Source organism: Schistocerca gregaria, chromosome 6, assembly GCF_023897955.1.
Source record: "Schistocerca gregaria isolate iqSchGreg1 chromosome 6, iqSchGreg1.2, whole genome shotgun sequence".
Classification (NCBI taxonomy): domain Eukaryota; kingdom Metazoa; phylum Arthropoda; class Insecta; order Orthoptera; family Acrididae; genus Schistocerca; species Schistocerca gregaria.
In genome coordinates, this window is record NC_064925.1 from 581,623,034 (window position 1) to 581,636,989 (window position 13,956).

Consider the following 13,956-nt stretch of genomic DNA (forward strand, 5'->3'; position numbering starts at 1 on the left):
TGCAAGTTTTAGGTATCGATTATTGACATTTTAGCTGGCTTTGGTGCCTTGGACATGAGCTAGGACCATACGATTCTGCATGAAAGGAGGACTAGCAGCCGAGTTGCACGGGAGAATGTGAAAAGTGTTCATATGTAGTAAAAACCTGAGAAATCCGTCTGTATTCGTCATTTGTTATCAAATCGACTTAAAGACAGATCGTCACATTGGCCGCTCTTCTCTCTGAATCGGTTGTACTTATCGTCTGAAAGCTTGGCGCGTGCTGCGGTATGCGGAGACACTAAAAGCACCATAGTAGAACACAGATGAAGCTTCTAAGATGATGTAATAGCCAGTAAGAAGTAGTACAACTCAAGTTCTAGGAATCGATTATTGACATTTTAGCTGGCTTTGGTGCCTTGGACATGAGCTAGGACCTTAAGATTCTGCATGAAAGGAGGACTAGCAGGCGAGTTGCACGGGAGAATGTGAAAAGTGTTCATATGTAGTAAAAACCTGAGAAATCCGTCCGTTTTCGTCATTTGTTATCGAATCGACTTAAAGCCAGATCGTCACATTGGCCACTCTTGTTTCTGAAACTGTTGTACTTATCGTCTGAAAGCTATGTCGCGTGCTGCAGTATGCGGAGACACTAAAAGCACCATAGCAGAACACAGATGAAGCTTCTAAGATGATGTAATAGCCAGTAAGAATTAGTACAATACCAGATTTAGGTATCGATTATTGACTCTTTTAGCTGGCTTTGGTGCGTTGGACATGAGCTAGGACCTTACGATTCTGCATGAAAGGAGGTCTAGCAGCCGAATTGCACGCGAGATTGTGAACAGTGTTCATATGTAGTAAAAACCTGAGAAATTCGTCCGTATTCGTCATTTGTTGTGGAATCTACTTAAAGCCAGATCGTCACATTGGCCGCTCTTCTCTCTGAAACGGTTGTACTTATCGTCTGCAAAGCTATGTCGCGTGCTGCGGTATGCGGAGACACTAAAAGCACCATAGTAGAACACAGATGAAGTTTCTAAGATGATGTAATAGCCAGTAAGAAGTAGTACAATTCAAGTTTTAAGTATCGATTATTGACTTTTTAGCTGGCTTTGGTGCCTTGGACATGAGCTAGGACCTTAAGATTCTGCCTGAAAGGAGGACTAGCAGCCGAGTTGCACGGGAGGATGTGAAAAGTGTTCATATGTAGTAAAAACCTGAGACGTCCGTCCGTTTTCGTCATTTGTTATCGAATCGACTTAAAGCCAGATCGTCACATTGGCCGCTCTTCGCTCTGAAACGGTTGTACCTATCGCCTGCAAAGCTATGTCGCGTGCTGCGTTATGCGGAGACACTAATAGCACCATAGTAGATCACAGATGAAGCTTCAAAGTTGATGTAATAACCAGTAAGAAGTAGTACAATCCAAGTTTTAGGTATCGATTATTGACTTTTTAGCTGGCTTTGGTGCATTGGACGTGAGCTAAGACCTTAGGATTCTGCATGAAAGGAGGACTAGCAGCCAAGTTGCACGGGAGGATGTGAAAAGTGTTCATATGTACTAAAAACCTGAGAAATCCGTCTGTATTCGTAATTTGTTATCGAATCGACTTAAAGCCAGATCGTCACATTGCCCGCTCTTCTCTCCGAAACGGTTGTACTTATCGTCCGCAAAGCTATGTCGCAGTGCTGCGGTATGTGGAGACTCTAATAGCACCATAGCAGAACACAGATGAAGCTTCTAAGTTGATGTAATAGCCAGTAAGAAGTAGTACAACTCAAGTTTTAGGTATCGATTATTGACTTTTTAGCTGGCTTTGGTGCCTTGGACATGAGCTAGGACCATAAGATTCTGCATGAAAGGAGGACTAGCAGCCGAGTTGCGCGGGACAATGTGAAAAGTGTTCATACGTAGTAAAAACCTGAGAAATCCGTTCGTTATCGTCATTTGTTATCGAAAGGACTTTAAGCCAGATCGTCACATTGGCCGCTCTGCTCTCAGAAACGGTTGTACTTATCGACTGCAAAGCTATGTCGCGTTCTGCGGTATGCGAAGACACTAAAATCACCATAGTAGAACACAGATGAAGCTTCTATGTTGATTTAATGGCCAGTAAGAAGTAGTACAATTTAAGTTTTAGGTATCGATTATTGACTTTTTAGCTGGCTTTGGTGCCTTGGACATGAGCTAGGACCTTAAGATTCTGCATGAAAGGAGGACTAGCAGGCGAGTTGCACGGGAGAATGTGAAAAGTGTTCATATGTAGTAAAAACCTGAGAAATCCGTCCGTTTCCGTCATTTGTTATCGAATCGACTTAAAGCCAGGTCGTCACATTGGACGGTCTTCTCTCTGAAGCGGTTGTACATATCGTCTGCAAAGCTATGTCGCGTGTTGCGGTGTGTGGAGACTCTAAAAGCACCATAGTAGAACACAGCTGAAGCTTCTAAGTTGATGTAATAGCCAGTAAGAAGTAGTACATCTCAAGTTCTAGGTATCGATTATTGACTTTTTAGCTGGCTTTGGTGCCTTGGACATGAGCTAGGACCATAAGATTCTGCATGAAACGAGGACTAGCAGCCGAGTTGCACGAGAGAATGTGAAAAGTGTTCATATGTAGTACAAACCTGAGAAATCCGTCCGTTTTCGTCATTTGTTATCGAATCGACTTAAAGCCAGATCGTCACATTGGCCGCTCTTCTCTCTGAAACGGTTGTACTTATCGTCTGAAAGCTATGTCGCGTGCTGCGGTATGCGGAGACACTAAAAGCACCATAGTAGAACACAGATGAAGCTTCTAAGATGAAGTAATAGCCAGTAAGAAGTAGTACAACTCAAGTGCTAGGTATCGATTATTGACTTTTTAGCTTGCTTTGGTGCCTTGGACATGAGCTAGGACCATAAGATTCTGCATAAAAGGAGGACTAGCAGCCGAGTTGCATGGGAGAATGTGAAAAGTGTTCATATGTAGTAAAAATCTGAGAAATCCGTCCGTTTTCGTCATTTGTTATCGAATCGACTTAAAGCCAGATCGTCACATTAGCTGGTCTTCTCTCTGAAACGGTTGTACTTATCGTCTGAAAGCTATGTCGCGTGCTGCAGTATGCGGAGACACTAAAAGCACCATAGTAGAACACAGATGAAGCATCTAAGATGATGTAATAGCCAGTAAGAATTAGTACAATACCAGATTTAGGTATCGATTATTGACTTTTTAGCTGGCTTTGGTGCCTTGGACATGAGCTAGGACCTTAAAATTCTGCATGAAAGGAGGACTAGCAGCCGAATTGCACGCGAGATTGTGAAAAGTGTTTATATGTAGTAAAAACCTGAGAAATCCGTCCGTATTCGTCATTTCCTATGGAATCGACTTAAAGCCAGATCGTCACATTGGCAGCTCTTCTCTCTGAAACGGTTGTACTTACCGTCTGCAAAGCTATGTCGCGTGCTGCGGTATGCGGAGACACTAAAAGCACCATTGTAGAACACAGATGAAGCTTCTAAGTTGATGTAATAACCAGTAAGAAGTAGTACAATTCAAGTTTTAAGTATCGATTATTGACTTTTTAGCTGGCTTTGGTGCCTTGGACATGAGCTAGGACCTTAAGATTCTGCATTAAAGGAGGACTAGCAGCCAAGTTGCACGGGAGAATGTGAAAAGCGTTCATATGTAGTAAAAACCTGAGACATCCGTCCGTTTTCGTCATTTGTTATCGAATCGACTTAAAGCCAGGTCGTCACATTGGCCGCTCTTCTGTCTGAAACGGTTGTACATATCGTCTGCAAAGCTATGTCGCGTGTTGCGGTATGTGGAGACTCTAAAAGCACCATAGTAGAACACAGATGAAGCTTCTAAGTTGATGTAATATCCAGTAAGAAGTAGTACATCTCAAGTTCTAGGTATCGATTATTGAATTTTTAGCTGGCTTTGGTGCCTTGGACATGAGCTAGGACCTTAAGATTCTGCATGAAATGAGGACTAGCAGCCGAGTTGCACGGGAGGATGTGAAAAGTGTTCATATGTAGTAAAAACCTGAGACATCCGTCCGTTTTCGTCATTTGTTATTGAATCGACTTAAAGCCAGATCGTCACATTGGCCGCTCTTCGCTCTGAAACGGTTGTACCTATCGCCCGCAAAGCTATGTCGCGTGCTGCGTTATGCGGAGACACTAATAGCACCATAGTAGATCACAGATGAAGCTTCAAAGTTGATGTAATAACCAGTAAGAAGTAGTACAATGCAAGTTTTAGGTATCGATTATTGACATTTTAGCTGGCTTTGGTGCCTTGGACATGAGCTAGGACCATACGATTCTGCATGAAAGGAGGACTAGCAGCCGAGTTGCACGGGAGAATGTGAAAAGTGTTCATATGTAGTAAAAACCTGAGAAATCCGTCTGTATTCGTCATTTGTTATCAAATCGACTTAAAGACAGATCGTCACATTGGCCGCTCTTCTCTCTGAATCGGTTGTACTTATCGTCTGAAAGCTTGGCGCGTGCTGCGGTATGCGGAGACACTAAAAGCACCATAGTAGAACACAGATGAAGCTTCTAAGATGATGTAATAGCCAGTAAGAAGTAGTACAACTCAAGTTCTAGGAATCGATTATTGACATTTTAGCTGGCTTTGGTGCCTTGGACATGAGCTAGGACCTTAAGATTCTGCATGAAAGGAGGACTAGCAGGCGAGTTGCACGGGAGAATGTGAAAAGTGTTCATATGTAGTAAAAACCTGAAAAATCCGTCCGTTTTCGTCATTTGTTATCGAATCGACTTAAAGCCAGATCGTCACATTGGCCACTCTTGTTTCTGAAACTGTTGTACTTATCGTCTGAAAGCTATGTCGCGTGCTGCAGTATGCGGAGACACTAAAAGCACCATAGCAGAACACAGATGAAGCTTCTAAGATGATGTAATAGCCAGTAAGAATTAGTACAATACCAGATTTAGGTATCGATTATTGACTCTTTTAGCTGGCTTTGGTGCGTTGGACATGAGCTAGGACCTTACGATTCTGCATGAAAGGAGGTCTAGCAGCCGAATTGCACGCGAGATTGTGAACAGTGTTCATATGTAGTAAAAACCTGAGAAATTCGTCCGTATTCGTCATTTGTTGTGGAATCTACTTAAAGCCAGATCGTCACATTGGCCGCTCTTCTCTCTGAAACGGTTGTACTTATCGTCTGCAAAGCTATGTCGCGTGCTGCGGTATGCGGAGACACTAAAAGCACCATAGTAGAACACAGATGAAGTTTCTAAGATGATGTAATAGCCAGTAAGAAGTAGTACAATTCAAGTTTTAAGTATCGATTATTGACTTTTTAGCTGGCTTTGGTGCCTTGGACATGAGCTAGGACCTTAAGATTCTGCCTGAAAGGAGGACTAGCAGCCGAGTTGCACGGGAGGATGTGAAAAGTGTTCATATGTAGTAAAAACCTGAGACGTCCGTCCGTTTTCGTCATTTGTTATCGAATCGACTTAAAGCCAGATCGTCACATTGGCCGCTCTTCGCTCTGAAACGGTTGTACCTATCGCCTGCAAAGCTATGTCGCGTGCTGCGTTATGCGGAGACACTAATAGCACCATAGTAGATCACAGATGAAGCTTCAAAGTTGATGTAATAACCAGTAAGAAGTAGTACAATCCAAGTTTTAGGTATCGATTATTGACTTTTTAGCTGGCTTTGGTGCATTGGACGTGAGCTAAGACCTTAGGATTCTGCATGAAAGGAGGACTAGCAGCCAAGTTGCACGGGAGGATGTGAAAAGTGTTCATATGTACTAAAAACCTGAGAAATCCGTCTGTATTCGTAATTTGTTATCGAATCGACTTAAAGCCAGATCGTCACATTGCCCGCTCTTCTCTCCGAAACGGTTGTACTTATCGTCCGCAAAGCTATGTCGCAGTGCTGCGGTATGTGGAGACTCTAATAGCACCATAGCAGAACACAGATGAAGCTTCTAAGTTGATGTAATAGCCAGTAAGAAGTAGTACAACTCAAGTTTTAGGTATCGATTATTGACTTTTTAGCTGGCTTTGGTGCCTTGGACATGAGCTAGGACCATAAGATTCTGCATGAAAGGAGGACTAGCAGCCGAGTTGCGCGGGACAATGTGAAAAGTGTTCATACGTAGTAAAAACCTGAGAAATCCGTTCGTTATCGTCATTTGTTATCGAAAGGACTTTAAGCCAGATCGTCACATTGGCCGCTCTGCTCTCAGAAACGGTTGTACTTATCGACTGCAAAGCTATGTCGCGTTCTGCGGTATGCGAAGACACTAAAATCACCATAGTAGAACACAGATGAAGCTTCTATGTTGATTTAATGGCCAGTAAGAAGTAGTACAATTTAAGTTTTAGGTATCGATTATTGACTTTTTAGCTGGCTTTGGTGCCTTGGACATGAGCTAGGACCTTAAGATTCTGCATGAAAGGAGGACTAGCAGGCGAGTTGCACGAGAGAATGTGAAAAGTGTTCATATGTAGTAAAAACCTGAGAAATCCGTCCGTTTCCGTCATTTGTTATCGAATCGACTTAAAGCCAGGTCGTCACATTGGCCGGTCTTCTCTCTGAAACGGTTGTACATATCGTCTGCAAAGCTATGTCGCGTGTTGCGGTGTGTGGAGACTCTAAAAGCACCATAGTAGAACACAGATGAAGCTTCTAAGTTGATGTAATAGCCAGTAAGAAGTAGTACATCTCAAGTTCTAGTTATCGATTATTGACTTTTTAGCTGGCTTTGGTGCCTTGGACATGAGCTAGGACCATAAGATTCTGCATGAAACGAGGACTAGCATGCCGAGTTGCACGAGAGAGTGTGAAAAGTGTTCATATGTAGTAAAAACCTGAGAAATCCGTCTGTATTCGTCATTTGTTATCGAATCGACTTAAAGCCAGATCGCCACATTGGCCGCTCTTCTCTCTGAATCGGTTGTACTTATCGTCTGAAAGCTATGTCGCGTGCTGCGGTATGCGGAGACACTAAAAGCACCATAGTGGAACACAGATGAAGCTTCTAAGATGATGTAATAGCCAGTAAGAAGTAGTACAACTCAAGTTCTAGGTATCGATAATTGACATTTTAGCTGGCTTTGGTGCCTTGGACATGAGCTAGGACCATAAGATTCTGCATGAAAGGAGGACTAGCAGCCGAGTTGCACGGGAGAATGTGAAAAGTTTTCATATGTAGTAAAAACCTGAGAAATCCGTCCGTTTTCGTCATTTGTTATCGAATCGACTTAAAGCCAGGTCGTCACATTGGCCGGTCTTCTCTCTGAAACGGTTGTACATATCGTCTGCAAAGCTATGTCGCGTGTTGCGGTGTGTGGAGACTCTAAAAGCACCATAGTAGAACACAGATGAAGCTTCTAAGTTGATGTAATAGCCAGTAAGAAGTAGTACATCTCAAGTTCTAGATATCGATTATTGACTTTTTAGCTGGCTTTGGTGCCTTGGACATGAGCTAGGACCATAAGATTCTGCATGAAACGAGGACTAGCATGCCGAGTTGCACGAGAGAGTGTGAAAAGTGTTCATATGTACTAAAAACCTGAGAAATCCGTCTGTATTCGTAATTTGTTATCGAATCGACTTAAAGCCAGATCGTCACATTGCCCGCTCTTCTCTCCGAAACGGTTGTACTTATCGTCCGCAAAGCTATGTCGCAGTGCTGCGGTATGTGGAGACTCTAATAGCACCATAGCAGAACACAGATGAAGCTTCTAAGTTGATGTAATAGCCAGTAAGAAGTAGTACAACTCAAGTTTTAGGTATCGATTATTGACTTTTTAGCTGGCTTTGGTGCCTTGGACATGAGCTAGGACCATAAGATTCTGCATGAAAGGAGGACTAGCAGCCGAGTTGCGCGGGACAATGTGAAAAGTGTTCATACGTAGTAAAAACCTGAGAAATCCGTTCGTTATCGTCATTTGTTATCGAAAGGACTTTAAGCCAGATCGTCACATTGGCCGCTCTGCTCTCAGAAACGGTTGTACTTATCGACTGCAAAGCTATGTCGCGTTCTGCGGTATGCGAAGACACTAAAATCACCATAGTAGAACACAGATGAAGCTTCTATGTTGATTTAATGGCCAGTAAGAAGTAGTACAATTTAAGTTTTAGGTATCGATTATTGACTTTTTAGCTGGCTTTGGTGCCTTGGACATGAGCTAGGACCTTAAGATTCTGCATGAAAGGAGGACTAGCAGGCGAGTTGCACGAGAGAATGTGAAAAGTGTTCATATGTAGTAAAAACCTGAGAAATCCGTCCGTTTCCGTCATTTGTTATCGAATCGACTTAAAGCCAGGTCGTCACATTGGCCGGTCTTCTCTCTGAAACGGTTGTACATATCGTCTGCAAAGCTATGTCGCATGTTGCGGTGTGTGGAGACTCTAAAAGCACCATAGTAGAACACAGATGAAGCTTCTAAGTTGATGTAATAGCCAGTAAGAAGTAGTACATCTCAAGTTCTAGTTATCGATTATTGACTTTTTAGCTGGCTTTGGTGCCTTGGACATGAGCTAGGACCATAAGATTCTGCATGAAACGAGGACTAGCATGCCGAGTTGCACGAGAGAGTGTGAAAAGTGTTCATATGTAGTAAAAACCTGAGAAATCCGTCTGTATTCGTCATTTGTTATCGAATCGACTTAAAGCCAGATCGCCACATTGGCCGCTCTTCTCTCTGAATCGGTTGTACTTATCGTCTGAAAGCTATGTCGCGTGCTGCGGTATGCGGAGACACTAAAAGCACCATAGTGGAACACAGATGAAGCTTCTAAGATGATGTAATAGCCAGTAAGAAGTAGTACAACTCAAGTTCTAGGTATCGATAATTGACATTTTAGCTGGCTTTGGTGCCTTGGACATGAGCTAGGACCATTAGATTCTGCATGAAAGGAGGACTAGCAGCCGAGTTGCACGGGAGAATGTGAAAAGTTTTCATATGTAGTAAAAACCTGAGAAATCCGTCCGTTTTCGTCATTTGTTATCGAATCGACTTAAAGCCAGATCGTCACATTGGCCACTCTTCTCTCTGAAACTGTTGTACTTATCGTCTGAAAGCTATGTCGCGTGCTGCAGTATGCGGAGACACTAAAAGCACCATAGTAGAACACAGATGAAGCTTCTAAGATGATGTAATAGCCAGTAAGATTTAGTACAATACCAGATTTAGGTATCGATTATTGACTTTTTAGCTGGCTTTGGTGCCTTGGACATGAGCTAGGACCTTACGATTCTGCATGAAAGGAGGACTAGCAGCAGAGTTGCACGGGAGGATGTGAAAAGTGTTCATATGTAGTAAAAACCTGAGAAATCCGTCCGTTTTCGTCATTTGTTATCGAATCGAAATAAAGCCAGAACGTCACATTGGCCGCTCTTCTCTCTAAAACGGTTGTACTAATCGTCTGCAAAGCTATGTCGCGTGATGCGATATGTGGTGGCACTAAAAGCACCATAGTAGAACACAGATGAAGCTTCTAAGTTGATGTAATAACCAGTAAGAAGTAGTACAATTCAAGTTTTAAGTGTCGATTATTGACTTTTTAGCTGGCTTTGGTGCTTTGGACATGAGCTAGGACCTTAAGATTCTGCATGAAAGGAGGACTAGCAGGCGAGTTGCACGGGAGAATGTGAAAAGTGTTCATATGTAGTAAAAACCTGAGAAATCCGTCCGTTTCCGTCATTTGTTATCGAATCGACTTAAAGCCAGGTCGTCACATTGGCCGGTCTTCTCTCTGAAACGGTTGTACATATCGTCTGCAAAGCTATGTCGCGTGTTGCGGTGTGTGGAGACTCTAAAAGCACCATAGTAGAACACAGATGAAGCTTCTAAGTTGATGTAATAGCCAGTAAGAAGTAGTACATCTCAAGTTCTAGATATCGATTATTGACTTTTTAGCTGGCTTTGGTGCCTTGGACATGAGCTAGGACCATAAGATTCTGCATGAAACGAGGACTAGCATGCCGAGTTGCACGAGAGAGTGTGAAAAGTGTTCATATGTACTAAAAACCTGAGAAATCCGTCTGTATTCGTAATTTGTTATCGAATCGACTTAAAGCCAGATCGTCACATTGCCCGCTCTTCTCTCCGAAACGGTTGTACTTATCGTCCGCAAAGCTATGTCGCAGTGCTGCGGTATGTGGAGACTCTAATAGCACCATAGCAGAACACAGATGAAGCTTCTAAGTTGATGTAATAGCCAGTAAGAAGTAGTACAACTCAAGTTTTAGGTATCGATTATTGACTTTTTAGCTGGCTTTGGTGCCTTGGACATGAGCTAGGACCATAAGATTCTGCATGAAAGGAGGACTAGCAGCCGAGTTGCGCGGGACAATGTGAAAAGTGTTCATACGTAGTAAAAACCTGAGAAATCCGTTCGTTATCGTCATTTGTTATCGAAAGGACTTTAAGCCAGATCGTCACATTGGCCGCTCTGCTCTCAGAAACGGTTGTACTTATCGACTGCAAAGCTATGTCGCGTTCTGCGGTATGCGAAGACACTAAAATCACCATAGTAGAACACAGATGAAGCTTCTATGTTGATTTAATGGCCAGTAAGAAGTAGTACAATTTAAGTTTTAGGTATCGATTATTGACTTTTTAGCTGGCTTTGGTGCCTTGGACATGAGCTAGGACCTTAAGATTCTGCATGAAAGGAGGACTAGCAGGCGAGTTGCACGAGAGAATGTGAAAAGTGTTCATATGTAGTAAAAACCTGAGAAATCCGTCCGTTTCCGTCATTTGTTATCGAATCGACTTAAAGCCAGGTCGTCACATTGGCCGGTCTTCTCTCTGAAACGGTTGTACATATCGTCTGCAAAGCTATGTCGCGTGTTGCGGTGTGTGGAGACTCTAAAAGCACCATAGTAGAACACAGATGAAGCTTCTAAGTTGATGTAATAGCCAGTAAGAAGTAGTACATCTCAAGTTCTAGTTATCGATTATTGACTTTTTAGCTGGCTTTGGTGCCTTGGACATGAGCTAGGACCATAAGATTCTGCATGAAACGAGGACTAGCATGCCGAGTTGCACGAGAGAGTGTGAAAAGTGTTCATATGTAGTAAAAACCTGAGAAATCCGTCTGTATTCGTCATTTGTTATCGAATCGACTTAAAGCCAGATCGCCACATTGGCCGCTCTTCTCTCTGAATCGGTTGTACTTATCGTCTGAAAGCTATGTCGCGTGCTGCGGTATGCGGAGACACTAAAAGCACCATAGTGGAACACAGATGAAGCTTCTAAGATGATGTAATAGCCAGTAAGAAGTAGTACAACTCAAGTTCTAGGTATCGATAATTGACATTTTAGCTGGCTTTGGTGCCTTGGACATGAGCTAGGACCATAAGATTCTGCATGAAAGGAGGACTAGCAGCCGAGTTGCACGGGAGAATGTGAAAAGTTTTCATATGTAGTAAAAACCTGAGAAATCCGTCCGTTTTCGTCATTTGTTATCGAATCGACTTAAAGCCAGATCGTCACATTGGCCACTCTTCTCTCTGAAACTGTTGTACTTATCGTCTGAAAGCTATGTCGCGTGCTGCAGTATGCGGAGACACTAAAAGCACCATAGTAGAACACAGATGAAGCTTCTAAGATGATGTAATAGCCAGTAAGATTTAGTACAATACCAGATTCAGGTATCGATTATTGACTTTTTAGCTGGCTTTGGTGCCTTGGACATGAGCTAGGACCTTACGATTCTGCATGAAAGGAGGACTAGCAGCCGAATTGCACGTGAGATTGTGAACAGTGTTCATATGTAGTAAAAACCTGAGAAATTCGTCCGTATTCGTCATTTGTTATGGAATCTACTTAAAGCCAGATCGTCACATTGGCCGCTCTTCTCTCTGAAACGGTTGTACTTATCGTCTGCAAAGCTATGTCGCGTGCTGCGGTATGTGGAGACACTAAAAGCACCATAGTAGAACACAGATGAAGTTTCTAAGATGATGTAATAGCCAGTAAGAAGTAGTACAATTCAAGTTTTAAGTATCGATTATTGACTTTTTAGCTGGCTTTGGTGCCTTGGACATGAGCTAGGACCTTAAGATTCTGCATGAAAGGAGGACTAGCAGCAGAGTTGCACGGGAGGATGTGAAAAGTGTTCATATGTAGTAAAAACCTGAGACATCCGTCCGTTTTCGTCATTTGTTATTGAATCGACTTAAAGCCAGATCGTCACATTGGCCGCTCTTCGCTCTGAAACGGTTGTACCTATCGCCTGCAAAGCTATGTCGCGTGCTGCGTTATGCGGAGACACTAATAGCACCATAGTAGATCACAGATGAAGCTTCTAAGTTGATGTAATAACCAGTAAGAAGTAGTACAATCCAAGTTTTAGGTATCGATTATTGACTTTTTAGCTGGCTTTGGTGCATTGGACGTGAGCTAAGACCTTAAGATTCTGCATGAAAGGAGGACTAGCAGCCAAGTTGCACGGGAGGATGTGAAAAGTGTTCGTATGTAGTAAAAACCTGAGAAATCCGTCCGTTTTCGTCATTTGTTATCGAATCGAAATAAAGCCAGATCGTCACATTGGCCGCTCTTCTCTCTAAAACGGTTGTACTAATCGTCTGCAAAGCTATGTCGCGTGATGCGATATGTGGTGGCACTAAAAGCACCATAGTAGAACACAGATGAAGCTTCTAAGTTGATGTAATAACCAGTAAGAAGTAGTACAATTCAAGTTTTAAGTGTCGATTATTGACTTTTTAGCTGGCTTTGGTGCCTTGGACATGAGCTAGGACCTTAAGATTCTGCATGAAAGGAGGACTAGCAGGCGAGTTGCACGGGAGAATGTGAAAAGTGTTCATATGTAGTAAAAACCTGAGAAATCCGTCCGTTTCCGTCATTTGTTATCGAATCGACTTAAAGCCAGGTCGTCACATTGGACGGTCTTCTCTCTGAAACGGTTGTACATATCGTCTGCAAAGCTATGTCGCGTGTTGCGGTGTGTGGAGACTCTAAAAGCACCATAGTAGAACACAGATGAAGCTTCTAAGTTGATGTAATAGCCAGTAAGAAGTAGTACATCTCAAGTTCTAGATATCGATTATTGACTTTTTAGCTGGCTTTGGTGCCTTGGACATGAGCTAGGACCATAAGATTCTGCATGAAACGAGGACTAGCATGCCGAGTTGCACGAGAGAGTGTGAAAAGTGTTCATATGTACTAAAAACCTGAGAAATCCGTCTGTATTCGTCATTTGTTATCGAATCGACTTAAAGCCAGATCGTCACATTGCCCGCTCTTCTCTCCGAAACGGTTGTACTTATCGTCCGCAAAGCTATGTCGCAGTGCTGCGGTATGTGGAGACTCTAATAGCACCATAGCAGAACACAGATGAAGCTTCTAAGTTGATGTAATAGCCAGTAAGAAGTAGTACAACTCAAGTTTTAGGTATCGATTATTGACTTTTTAGCTGGCTTTGGTGCCTTGGTCATGAGCTAGGACCATAAGATTCTGCATGAAAGGAGGACTAGCAGCCGAGTTGCGCGGGACAATGTGAAAAGTGTTCATACGTAGTAAAAACCTGAGAAATCCGTTCGTTATCGTCATTTGTTATCGAAAGGACTTTAAGCCAGATCGTCACATTGGCCGCTCTGCTCTCTGAAACGGTTGTACTTATCGACTGCAAAGCTATGTCGCGTTCTGCGGTATGCGAAGACACTAAAATCACCATAGTAGAACACAGATGAAGCTTCTATGTTGATTTAATGGCCAGTAAGAAGTAGTACAATTCAAGTTTTAGGTATCGATTATTGACTTTTTAGCTGGCTTTGGTGCCTTGGACATGAGCTAGGACCCTAAGAATCTGCGTGAGAGGAGGACTAGCAGCCAAGTTGCACGAGAGAATGTGAAAAGTGCTCATATGTAGTAAAAACCTGAGAGATCCGTTCGCCATCGTCATTTGTTATCGTATCGACTTAGAGCCAGATCGTCACATTTTCCGCTCTACTCTCTGAAA